We start from the raw sequence: 14,276 nt of genomic DNA on the forward strand, positions 1-14,276 counted from the left end.
GGAAGAATAGAGACATGTACAGAGTGGGGAAGAATAGCATAGAGTGGGGAAGAAAAGGGGCATGTGAATGGACATTGTTGAAAGCAAGGGTGGATGATAATGAGTTACAATTGCAATAGTTAGTTATGTGTATTCTGAAAATGAATATTTTGTAAATAATGATAGTTTGTGGAAGAATTTATAAAAAGTATGCCATCAACTACACAATTGATATCTACAGAAATAGAAGGCTAGAAAACAAGAATTTTAATTTATAAGATCCAATTTACATAGTTGGTCAACATGTAGAAACCCCTTGTGTCATCGCTCTGTCCAAGTGGGGAATAATAATATGACAGTGGAATCACTATTGTGAATACGCAGAGACATAATACTATGGCATGCTTTTAGATCGTTGTTGGCTGAATGACTTGCAATTGGCTTTCAAGCTGCTGGTTCACCATAAGTTGAATCTACAAAATATTAGTTGGATCTGAACAAATAAAGCTAGGATAAAAGGTCCAAATTTATGAAATTATTAGTTTCTTCCTTCCCCACCTTTCCATTGTTGTTATTATTATTATAATACTAATAATAATGTTATTATTATTACCAGATAGCTCCTTGGATGTCGTCAAACAATTAATATTTATTTTATTAGAACAAATCAAGGTATGGATAGAAAGCTAAAATTTTTGAAATTATTAGTTTCTTCCTTCCCCTCTTTCTCGCTCTTAGCATTATGACACTTCCTTTCACATCCTACAGTGGATTGAACTTGCAAGAAAATTCGAGGTGAACCTTATACCTCTGCCTCTTCTATTCATTTTTGTACAGAAGGAGGTATATACATCTTCAGTTCATATTTCTAGCCATTATCAACACCTAATACATGCTTTTGTATACAGGGAATTAAATTTTCATCATGTTTGAACTCAACTATTTGCCTTCCAAGGCTGGCTAAAATGGTTGTTGGGCTAAGGGCCTCCACTGCAAATATTTTTATTGACAATGGCCCTTACAGAGAGTTTATTTTCAAGCATTTTCAAGTGGCTTCTGTGGATGAAGAAAGTGCAGCAGTAGTTCTAGTAAGTTGATTCAAACTGGATCGAGAGAAGTTTTTGTCCAATGTTTATTGAGAGTAAAATTAGTCTTTTAACTAGATGTTTTGTATAGGCAATTGTTAAAAATGGTCAACTAAGGTCAAATTCCACTATGGACGGCTCCTTTGTATGAGATGATGATGGCATTGGATTCCTCTTCTCGAGAGGACCAATTTTGACCTAAAGCACGATGGATTCTGACAGGCAGAAATGTATATTTGAAGTCAAGCCCACAATGTTGGTTTTGGTCAAGGTCAGCCCCACAGTCATGTAGGCTCATGAAGCCCAAAAGACATGACCTTTGACCCACATTGAATTGTATAAATATAAGATGAGTTCACTCCATTTTGGCATCATCACACATGATTTTCTCTTTCCTCTCATGATGGATTTGACTTTCTTTGAGAAACTATCTCTCTCCCATACGTGCAAATGTTTGGAGGATGGATTTCCTATGATTTTCTGCGGTTGACTTTTCCAGTACACAGAGCAGCATTGACCAGGCACTTTGACCAACTGTTTGACTACGACTTTGATGGATTATTACTCTGCTAGCTAGGCCACACTTGTGAGCAGAGGAACCGAGCACAAACTGAGGTGTTTGACCACAGGTCTGAGGCAGGTTTAACCGCAGACTGTTGACCAAGGTTTGACCAGACTTTTGAAGGCTGCCTTGACTGCATTTTGACTGCCTAGAGAGGGTGAATTTCTCTCTCCTTTTACCGAATAGATTGGGCTGATTTGACTGAGCTGTTAACCGTTGATTGCTGACTAGTTAGGATAGCTTTGACTGTTGTTGACTTCTGCATATGTGACTTTGACTTTTGGACATTTGATTGGGATCATCTATGGCAAGTCAATATATTGAGTTTGACTAATGTATCATTGTACTTATGGATTTCTCTCTCTGTGAACATTTGATATTATCAAGAAGAAAAGATCTGTGGGTTTTCCCCCTTGTCGGGTTTTGCCCTGGCTTTAAGTCTAAATCATGGTGTCCTCTTGTCTTGGCTTGTCTTTTGCATTTATGTTTGATGTTTTTTCATCAGTTACCGTCATGTGATAATGGTCAATGTGATTGCTAATGGATTAATGGAATTAATAATGGGTTAATGGATTAATGAAGTAACTGACCTCTGACCTAAGCAAAGAACATGTTAACTCAAAAATTAACATGGTATTAGAGCTAGCTAAGGTCAAGCCCAAGCAAGAGGAGGAATGCAATCTCAAGAGATGAAGCAGTGGATTGTTAATGTATTTGAAGTATCTTGTTGCAAGCCTTCGAAAACATGAGAGGTCTTGAAAAATAATACAAGTCTAGGTATATGCAAGAGCTGGGCTAAATAGCTCATGAAGGCCATTAATCAAATCTGAAGATGCTAAAGTGCTCCTTCAGTAGCTAAACCACGTGTCTAGATAAGAAGTCAATGAAGAGTTTTGTTTTAAGAATTTGTTGATCTGAGTCCAATCTTCTTATTGGATAAAGCAGTCAACAGTATGTTTGAAGATTTGATCCCTTTGGCACCTCTGCATCAGAATTCTGAAGCTAGCAGTCCTTCCATCCAGTCACCTGTGCTCACATAAATTTAAGTTTTGTAAACAAAGATGTCAAACAAGAAAATTTGTTGAGGATCAAATAAGTGACTCTAGGGATACATATATTTATTTGGATTTGATCAATGAATTAAAGAGAGTCCTATGGAGCAATGAAGAATTGAGTTGTTGGCCTAGTTCTATGAACCATTAAGAAGGAGCCAAGTGTTCCTATTGTTCTGAGCACAAAAAACAATAAAGGTCTGCTATGCAATGGAACTATCTCTCTTTTACATTCTGGGCATAAGTATGCTTTTGGATAAGTCTTTTAAAAGAACTTTATTCTCCTAAGAGGCCAAGAAAAGTGCAAGAACACAAGAATATGCCAAAGGTCATTTCATGAAGCCAACCTTGGAGAAAGGATTACTCTGTTCTCGATCTTGTGGTATGGAGGAAGAAATTTTATGGCTCGGTGAACTCTATCTGATATTCTCTCTCGCTCTTCAATTCAGACAGTGAATCCGACCTATTCATGCCTCTTTGTTCTCTGAGTTATTGAAGAGAAAAATTTTTGTTAATGTCGATTGTTTTATCTAAGAAGATGCGTACTTATTCCTTGTGCTTGTAATAAGGCCAAGAAGCCTATGCCACATAAAGCACTGCTATATACTATCATGCTCTGTGAATTTGGCCAACCAATATAGGTCATTGGGGTTGTGATTTCTTGATCTCCAAGCTATAAAAGAAGAAAGGTGGTGGAATTCTCATTCCACATATGTGTAAGGAAGCTGAGAATCTTTTAAAGGACAGTTCTAAGGCCCTTCATAATTTAAGGAAGTCGAGATTTTGTATGCATATATTTTCAAGCCTTGAAAAGACAATCAGTGGGCATCCTATGTCGTCTATATTAGTAAAATCAAGGAACCCTATTTTGTGTATTGAAGGAGAGGCCAAGTCCTTATCACTGTTACAAGCGCATATATATATATATATATATATATATATATATATATATATATATATACAAGTGTTAAAAGCTTGTTCCCTGGCACAGAGGTTGCGTTGGATGTGTTGAGGTGTTATGTCAATACCCTACCAAACACGCACTGATGTATGGGATCTGTTAAGGTATTTTTGAGCAAGAAAATTTGATTAATTCTCTCCGACTCAATGAAAGCTTATATACCTGCGTCCAAAGACAAGTAAAATGGGTGAAGTAGAATTACATCCCATTCATAAAACGAGATGAGAAAGAATTCCAGGGATGATAAGATCAACCGATGTTTTTAAAAGATGCAAAAGCCTACAAGCATATTATCCCCGAGTCTCCATACAAAACTTCATCGAGGAATGAAAATGACAATATTCACCAATTTATTTTCAAGAAAGATCCTAACTACCTCAACACAAGGAAACACCACAAAATTCACATCATCCAAAATCAGCAAAGAAAAAAATAGCTGGAGCAGTCAACCTCCGTGAAGGAGGAATTTTTTAAAGTTGTTGCGAAAGGAAATACAAGCATATTATCCCCGACTTAAATTGATTTTTTTCAAGATCATAAACTAGAAAAGCCCTGAAACTTTTCGAGTTCCATACCTAAACCAAGAAAATGAAAAACCCTAAGAAACCCTAAACCAAGAAACATTTCATGTTGGTCAGCTTTACTGATATATTCATGACTGATCATCTCTGATGGGTGTGCCTTTTGCAGATAACCAGAGACTATCAAGCAATGCATTCCTTTGCGAGATCATAAACTGGAAAAGCCCTAAAACTTTTCAAGTTCCATACCTAAACCAAGAAAATGAAAAACCCTAAGAAACCCTAAACCAAGAAACATTTCATGTTGGTCAGCTTTACTGATATATTCATGACTGATCATCTTTGATGGGTGTGCCTTCTGCAGATAACCAGAGACTATCAAGCAATGCATTCCTTAGCAAAAACAATCCACAGTGGATTCTTACGTGTCACCCCATATCTCAAACTGCCAGCTGGTGGATTTGCGGCATCGTCCTCTGGGGTGGTGACTGTGCATATCTGTCCTGCTTTTCCTCCTTTGGCTGCGCTTCCGAAGCCTAAGGCACAATCTGCCATCTTCTGTCGATTTTGTTTCTAGTTTCCATTGTTCCAGCAGCTGTCAATGGGGTTGTTGCTAGCTGAAGAACACACGGAGGCCTACAACAACACAGAAACCAAAGAAGCTAATAAAATCCATGCTGCTCCAGTGATAGAGGTAGATAGTTTGAAGGCCATATCACAAGTTAAATTCCTTAAATTGACCCCCTTTGATCTACCCAGTATTTGCAGTTGGAGCAGTATTAGATTGGATCTGAATTTATGAAAGCTTGAATCATGTTTTGGTCCTTAAACGTAATTTATATATAAGGTTCAACCGAAAAAATTCAAGCATCCATGCTTATTAAAGAGTAAAGATCTGGGAGAATCAATGTTAGTTTTAAAATCGTAACCACCGAGATATTTTTATGAAAAATAAATAAATTTGTAAAACATTGATTGATTAGTGCACAATGTTTTACGTTTTTATAAAGATGTTTAAATTTATAAAAATTAATATAATTTTAGAAAAACTAACCAACTATTTTTATATCAAATATGTTGATATAGATAAATATTTTTAAAAATCTAGAAATTTAACTTAATTTTTAAACTTCTTTTTACATATAAGGATAAAGTTGCTAAATTCATTTTTCAAATTATTATTGATATTGATTATTATCTTATCGTTTATAAAACTAACTATCATATAATAATTGTGTTCTTTACTAGTACAATTAGATTATTAAATGTAATTGATATAATAATTGTGTTCTTTAGTAGGACAATTAGATTATTAAATGTAATTGATATAAGCCCGATAAGCTTATATGGACACATTTACTTGACTTATCAAACTAATAAATATACAAATAATATTGTAAATTTTCAATGAGCTTAAGGATATGAGAAATGAAATGTTTATGTTAAAGGCCATAAACATTTTAGTATCCGTAGATTATCAATATTAATTTTAGTATCAGTAGATTATCTATAGTATTGAATAGAAAATCAATTAATATATTATTCTGAATTTAAATCATATAATATATACTCTACCATATGCAATATTAATAATACTTTACCGGTTGATACATAAGGTTTGTAAGGTTTATCTTTATAGAATAAATCATGAATATCTCTGCAAACTATAACCTTTAAATTAAACAAGCTTATTTTATATCAACAAATAAACATAACATGATTACATTTTGACAGTAGAGGATGAAGAATTTGAATAGATCAAGCCTTATGAAAAGTTGTCTCTTTTGCAAAATTGAACATTCAAAATTTTTACAAGTATCCAGTACAATCCAATCCACCAGCGACATTGGAAAAGTTCACCCACCATCAGGGCCTTTACTTGCAGATGGCATAGGCTTGTTGGATGGCCATCTTCTCTGGTTTAAAATCATCCTCGTCCTCCTGCTGGTCTCATCAATCACATTGCTAATATTTTTCTTGGGTTGTATCCTCCCTTCCATTGGAAAAATGTCATGCTTTATGGGCTTTGGCAATGGCCTAATCTCAGGAACAACAGCAGGAGCACAGGCAGTGCTGCCTTCTTTTCTGTAGTTCAATACATTATTTTTCTGTGTTTGTGCTCTGGGATATGGTGAGCTTTGGCTATTCACCACTTTTATCATAGTCTCATCATCTGTGGTGTAATCCACACAATCTCCTCTCTTGGGTTTGCTTGCTAATCTTGCAGGACTGAGGTTTATAATAGGATCTGTATTGGGTGGATCATTGGGTCCTGGATCATACAGTATATTTGAGTGCATTTCTATAGGATTTTGTAGTTCAAAACTATTTTTGGGCTTGAGGATCAATTGGGTTGACATCTGCTTCATTATTGATCTTGATGCAGTAAAAGAAAAGGATTCTTCTTCTTCTTGCTCTTGTGGGTTTTTCAATTTGTATCTGCACGGAAGAGGTAAAATAATTGTATGGAGAGGAGGATTCACATCACAATGATGTGATGAATCTAGAGCTAATGTCTTTTTCATTCGTTTATTCCGCCTGCTCCTCCGCTCGTTCAGCCTCCGCTTGGTTGCAGGTGGGAGAACAGCTGAGTTAGGGTTATTATTGTTCCATAGCAGCAGAGACTGATCAGGTGTTTGATCAACTTCCATGGTTTTTCTGCGACCCACTTTGTTATTCTGTCGATTTTGTCGATTTTGTGAAGCACGACGATGGATACTGCGGCCCCTAGCATGGAGGTTATTGAAGATTTTCATGCCTGGGTTTTGAATTTTGGGTTGCTCGTCGGGTAGCTTGCTATCAAGCTTATCAAGGACTTTTTTTATGAAAAGGCTACGTAATGGGCAATGGCGAGCCCATACCATGAGCAGGGTGAACAACGGGAAAATAATTGCAGCTGGGGTCCTGCTTGTTGTGAAGATTACAAGGGTGCAAGCGATCTTGATAGAGGTGTACTGTACCACTTCTTTTATCGAACTGAACTGCCTTGATGGGACTGAACGCAGTGATGGGTCTGCCAATATTAGCCTTGCGTTGTCAACGAAATGCAACGGTGCCAAGGTCTGAAAGGCCATCTGCAGAAAATACCCAACACAGTGAGTCATTATAAGTTGTGTACCATTACTGGATATTAAAAGCACAATCATCAATTCACTGAGTGAGAATTAATTCTTGGGAAGGACAACATTCTAGGCTAAACCCAACCACCTAGGTTAGACCCAATTGGCAAGTCCATTCAGATTCTTTAATTATGGGTGGGAGGACATTCTCAACCACCTAGAGTAACCCAATTCGCAAGTCTATTCAGATTCTATGTAAAATTCGATCAATTATAAACGAGGTAAATTCTTATAGAACTCAAAACCAACTAAATGATGACATGGGTTTACACTGTACAGCCAATATGACAAACTAAAGCATTTAGGGTCAATATGGATTCTTAACTAAAATAACAAACTGAAACATTCAATAAGGGCATTTGGGAAGGTACCCATATCATGGAGTTGTATGCAAGGTTATAGCAATGCAGGGAACCGGGATCAAACTCAAAACCAACCACCTGTGATTCTTAACTAAAATACTAAATCGAAACATTCAATAAGGGCATTTGGCAATGTACCCACATCATGGAGCTATATGCAGGGTTATAGCAATGCAGGGCACAGGGATCAAACTCAAAACCAACTACCTGTGGATATGGATTCACCGGCAAATTTAGAGAGAATACATCCATTTCTATATATTCTTTGATGTTGTGTAGCAGTAAGTTGGTTGGCTCTGTTGGGACAGCGCAATCAGAAGACTAACCATATATTTTAATATACATTGATAAGACTATGCAGCCTGTTCTGTTAATCATGCACTTGTTGAATTACAATGAAGACACATATTTTTAGGAGTAAGTGTGTAACCTTGGCACTTACAACCAAAGGAATCAATACTCTGAAATAATTAAGTTGAGGCTTAGCATTGCACCCAGATGACACTGTACAGTTCAGTATGAAAAGATTATAGAAGTGTCCCAAACAATAGAAAATAAAATCTAATCAGTTTTTTTTAACATATATATAAGCCTAGATATATGTTTACTAAAAATCTGTGAAGAACGCAGAGGTATCAGGTCTTTCAAGATAGCAATCTTTTCCCAATTTTTTGCACTATCAAAAGGGTTTACATATCAAAAAGATCTGATCCCTTTCAACAGTTGACAAATTCAGGGTTGATATAAATATACATTGGTTTACAAGCATCCAAAAACACACTGTTCTCTGTCCCATCAACAGAAATTCATACATGTCCATATTGTCAGGGAAATGATAACTTGGAGAAATTTGTTGGAACAATGCAGCCAGAATACCAACTATCTATATAAACATACACTCACACAATAGACATACATTCACAGAATTCTCTAACCTTTGTTATTATGCATGCACTTGACATTTATGCAAATTTCTTACTGTATACCTGATGAGCAGAGAGGATTACAACGACAATGCAGCCAGAAGACCAACTATCTATGAAGACATACATTCACAGAATTATCTAGCCTTGTTGTTATGCATGCACTTGAAATTTATGCAAATTTCCAATTATATACCTTATTAGCAAAGAGGATTATAACCACAGCAATCGATAGTCACCCTTGAAATAATTAGCTTACTAGTAACTATAATCAGCAAGTTTTCAACTAGGAAGCTGGACATGTACTAAGTGGTCTGCTAAGTACCTTGACTTAGATCTTTGTGAACTAGACACATGCAATTTTGAGCTACACAAACTTTAGGTCTATATTGGACCTGAGTTTAGATGGGCTCGTGCAAGTATTTGGATTCAATGTACTTTATATATTATTTAGATTAAATCAAAATGTATCATTAAATGCATTATTACACGGACACACACACACAAAAACTAGAGTTGATAGATCATTTACAATCTTACCAGGCTATATAATGAACCCATTTCTCTTGTACAAACTTCAAAGACATAAACAGAAGAGTTGATAGAAAACTTACAACCACACCCAAGCTATAGAATGCACCCCATTTCTCTCATTACAAGAATCCATGACAACAAGGTCAACAAAATCAAGAGTTGATAGATCACTTACAACCCTAGCCAAGCTATAGAATGCACCACATTTCTCTCATCACAAGAATCCATAACAATAAGGTCAACAAAATCAATTATAGGAGTATTGGACAACTCTTTTAAGAGGGTTCAAGTAGAATAGATACACTATGGAGGTGCATGTTTGTTAAAAGGGGACTTCTTTCAACAAAACTTTTCATGCCCATATGAATATTCAAAGGAAATCGAAGAAAGTAAGAGCAAGCAGACTATGTATACACGTTTTATTTATAACAAAGGCTTTATGTTTTGGCTGATGCAGACCTCTCAAATGGCTGGTTCAGATCTCTGGAGCCCTGGTGAGAATATTGGTGCTTATACACATGGGTCAGCTTTGTTGGCTCAAAATTAAAAAAAAAAAACCCTTCCAATGTATATTTGAATAGATGACGAAAATGTTGTGACAAAACATAATATTACAATATAGCTTCCTATGTGGATTCAAAGAGATGATGAAAATGAGATGAGCCAACATGGTATTGCAATTTCCTGTAGTTAGTGAGAATGATTTAAATGGAACTCTGCAAACAGGTTTTTAGGTCACGATCTCAAATTACCTCTATGAATAAGCCAACAACCACAGCAAGAGGAATTTTTGCAGTGACCCAACTTAATCCTGGAGCAAGCGGAAGGCCTGACAGCAAGGAAGCAATCAGGCCTGAAATGTGCTAGACTCTAATATCATTTTGGGACTCCTGGCTCTCTAGATCCGAATGTTTCTCATGTGTAAGAGCTTGGACATGCTTCAGGCTCTGTTAAGTGTACATGACAAGAGGAATATTTGAGATACTTGAATTATATTTGAAATAATTGAAGTCTACCAATAATTTTGACTATCAAGTTGTTGATTGCAGTAGAAGCAGGTTTCATCTCTGAAATGTTCAGCACACTTTTACCTGAAAGAAAAGACCGTAGCAGAAAGGCAACCCAAATATGCCACACATAAATACAAGGATGGCTATAATTGATATATCCCAGTTTCTTGACATGGTCCTTCTTGCATTGGGGCCAACTTTATTCTGCAGGGAAAGGGAATTATTGATTTCATTTAGGCTAAACTTGGGTCTGATTCAGTCTAATAGTGACCCTGTCCTGTATTCTAGTCAATATGGACTGAGAGTAGAGAAAGAGATGACAATAAATGGCATCCTAATAAATTCTAGAAAGTTAAAAGCAATAATAGTAACCTTTGCCCGATGAAACTAAAAAGTAAATTGGGGATGCCAGAAGGATTACTTGTATCAAAATGGAAGCAGCATTGTGATCTACAAAAATCATGGATGCAAGCAATGATCCAGGAATGACTGCCAGAAAAATTGCCCATAAGGGAACATTATTCAGCATCACTAAACTCCCAAGCTCAGTCACTCCATCTGTTCAAAATCCAGTTCTGGGAAAATCCATTCTTTGAAGGTGTGGACGGTCTAGTTTTGGCAAATATGTCACACCTGAGCCAAAGTGAAAAACTCAGAAGATTAAGCAATGTCAAGCATGAGTGGTAACTAATTAATATTTATAAAGAAAATAAAATGATCTCTCAAATGAACTCTATATACACCACAAGCAAAACACGCCCTAGGACCTCAGTAAAGCCTAGAAGGACATATGTTGTGCATGAAAATAATCACCAGATATCTATGTTTTTTTCAAGGAATCCAAGCTCACTACCTAGCAAATAGTGATCTTATGTAACTATGGAGATCCGTCCCTCTTTTATTGACAGGCACAACGCAGGAAAATACACAAATAGCCCGCGAGCTTTATAGCGTGAAAAACCGACAACGTGATTTGAAAGATTCGAACAGTGGGCCAAGTTTCTGTCAAACTCAAGTCATGTCATTTTTTTCCATGCGCACAGGGTTGCTATGGACATGGATAGGCCGAAGGAGCATGAGATTCGCGAGGCAGGTGGGAATAAGAAAAACAATGCATCAGATTTTCCACAAAGCCTTCAAATACAAAACATAACGCAGCCACAGCATTAACAATATAGGTACAAAGAGTAATTGACTTACAGTGATTTCTGGGAAAGTACTTGAAAATGCAAGGTGGGCAAACTTGAAGTATTCCTGGGCAGAAATCCCATGTGCGAAGCAAACAAGTACAAATATTCATATAACAGCACAAGGCTACGCATGCAGGGAAGAAAGACATGAAGAGTCTCTGCAAAGAGTCTCATCGCCAGCAGAAGATTCTCATCGCCAGCAGGCAGTCTCTGCGAAGAGTCTCAACGCCAGCAGAAGAGTCTCACCGCCAGCCGGCCAGGCCTGGCCTTTCATGGCCCATTACCATGGGAAAAAAAACCATTTTTCTATGAAAAAAATAGATTAAACGAACGGCAGAAAACACCCCAATCATCTAACACACAGAATCAATGGCTCAGGATCGCACATGTCACATTTTAGGGATGTCTTTCTCAGAGGGAATGCCTTACGGCGTAATTAGCTACTATTGGTCACCGACTTAAAAATGGTCGTTTATATGCAAATTTTATTCATTTTTTTAGTAACTAATTAGCCATTTTGCACTAGTGGAAGAAATGAAAAATACGTTCTTAGACAAATATAAATATTATCGTATTCGTCATAACCTTAAAGATGAAGTCTTTAAAATGATGCAAAAAGAGGATGAAAATCTTGAAGATTTCATTGAAATATTTTCTTATAATGTTAAAAGGCTAAGAAGCATAATCTGGATGAAGAAGCTCTGAAAGCTCTTTTGCTAAAAACCATTAGAGATGAGTGGATAGATCTTCTCAATTTAATGGGAAAAAAGGATCTTTCTCAGTTATCATTTAGAGACATTTGTGAACTATGTACACACATTTCAAGAGGAAGGGCTAGAACCAGGAAAAATCCAAGAGACCCTGTTATGCCTAAGATTAATAAATATAAAAATGGGATAGTAAGTAGAGAAGAAATAGGCAATTTTCTTGACAAATTTAAAACAGATGTCTTAGGGAGTATTAGTGAACAAATAGATACCCTTAAGATTCAAAACAAGAAAAAGTTGAAAATGTCTCATTATCAATATTTTATCCTAAATGCAAAAATAAACATGCTCTAAGAGAATGCCCTCTTGATAGTGTGGAAATATGTGTTATATGTGCATAAAGTCATATCACAAAGGAATACCCTTCAATTCCTGGACTTAAAGCAGTCTTGCAAAATTAATTTGAAGCAAGCCAAGCTGAGTCACTATATTTTATTGGTAAAATAGCATGGCCACCACAACAGTCGAATATGGTACAAGGTCTTAACCCTCAATACCAATCATATGCACAACCTCAGAACAATTGGAATACTCTAATGCCTTGGAAAAACTGGCCACCTCAAAATCCCTTATGGACACAACGTTGGTAGTATCCTCCTAAGAATCTTTAGTATAATCAATTTCAGCATCCATTTATTCCATATCAACCTCCATATTATCCTCCTTATTCAAACTCCTTTCCACAAGCTCAAATTCAAACTCAGACTTCTAATAAACCACTTCAATTACCATCCACATCATACCCCCAAAAAATCAATCAACTACCTACTCAACCACATCCAAATCAAAATAATAAAAACTCACAACCTGTTTACAATATATAAGGTCCAAATCTCCAACAGACATCGCACTATGAGAATATGAAATCAAAAGGAAATAATCTTTTACCTTCTCTTTCGATTTGGAAAGAACTGATGAGGGTTGCACATCATCCATCGTTGGTGGTTCACTCGCTGTCTCAACGCATTTCCCAACTTCTTTCCTGGCATACCCAAGTCCTACCTGATGGGGTAACTCTTCTACTTTGACGGGATTGACAATGCCTTGGCCATTAATGCCCAAGCCTCTTTTCATACCCCATTCTCTTTAACAGTTTGGAGCCAATTCCTGTGGTATGATTTTCAAACACAGCGAAATCATTATCAAGAAACATACATGAAGATGGAGAACTTCTTTTTACCTCACATGGGTCTCGCTGTAGCTTTTCCAAGGCCTCGTCCTTTGCTTGCAGCTGTCGTAGTAAACTTTATTTTTCCTCTTTCTCTTCATGTAGGCGCATCTTCAATTCATCATTCTCTGTTTGAAGATTACGTTTGTTTTGCTTTAGTTCTTCCATGGCCTCTTCTGTGGCTTGCAACTGAAGTGGCAATCTCTCCTTTTCCTCTATCTCCTTCTGTAGAGTTTCATACATGATTTCCACTCTTTTGGAAATGTTAAGCATGGTCTCGCACATCGCTCTTTCATCCTCTATCACTACACGTTCCATCGTTCACACTGGAATTCACATCAAGACAAAGACCGCTCTGATACCACTTGATCCAGGTCCGGGTGTGAGGAAGGACCCTTCCAAGACCTTTTACTTTCATGATGTGTTAAATTGAATTTTAAAAGAACATTAATTAATACATCTGCATGCAGAAAAGAAGAAGAACATAACAATCATCAGCACATGAAAACATAACTGTTGATAACGGAGTTCGTCCAGGAGGGACTACATCTCTGGGCCCCGGTGTCAAGATGGTGTAGGCTACTACATTAGTGTTGTCAATAATGATGATGTACACAATAGATGATGTTGCGATCGTACAAGGAAAAATGCCCTCATGCAGGAGTGGCTCTAAGAGATATTCCATAACTTGGAACTCTCAATCAAAAGACTCCTATCAGTATGATACAAAAACATACATGATGAACATCCCACCAACATGGCATAAAAGCGATTTCAAAACAACACATGCATGACGACAACAAGAGTATCCCAACAACAACAAGGGATCTCAAAGTATAACATGATGAGTTATGACAGCAAGTACATCACATAGAAGATTCCACATCAAATCAAGCAAGGAATCATGACAACATGTAATAAATAAGATCCTGCATCAACATCAATCAAGGATCTATCCAGCATAATGCATAAAGAAGAATTACATGAACACATCATATACCTCACAACCAAGGGCCATCTGAAGAAGTGGATGTCACATTGTT

Source organism: Pinus tabuliformis, chromosome Q (assembly GCF_031772625.1).
Source record: "Pinus tabuliformis cultivar Carrire ecotype Pingquan chromosome Q, CPIR1, whole genome shotgun sequence".
NCBI lineage: Eukaryota > Viridiplantae > Streptophyta > Pinopsida > Pinales > Pinaceae > Pinus > Pinus tabuliformis.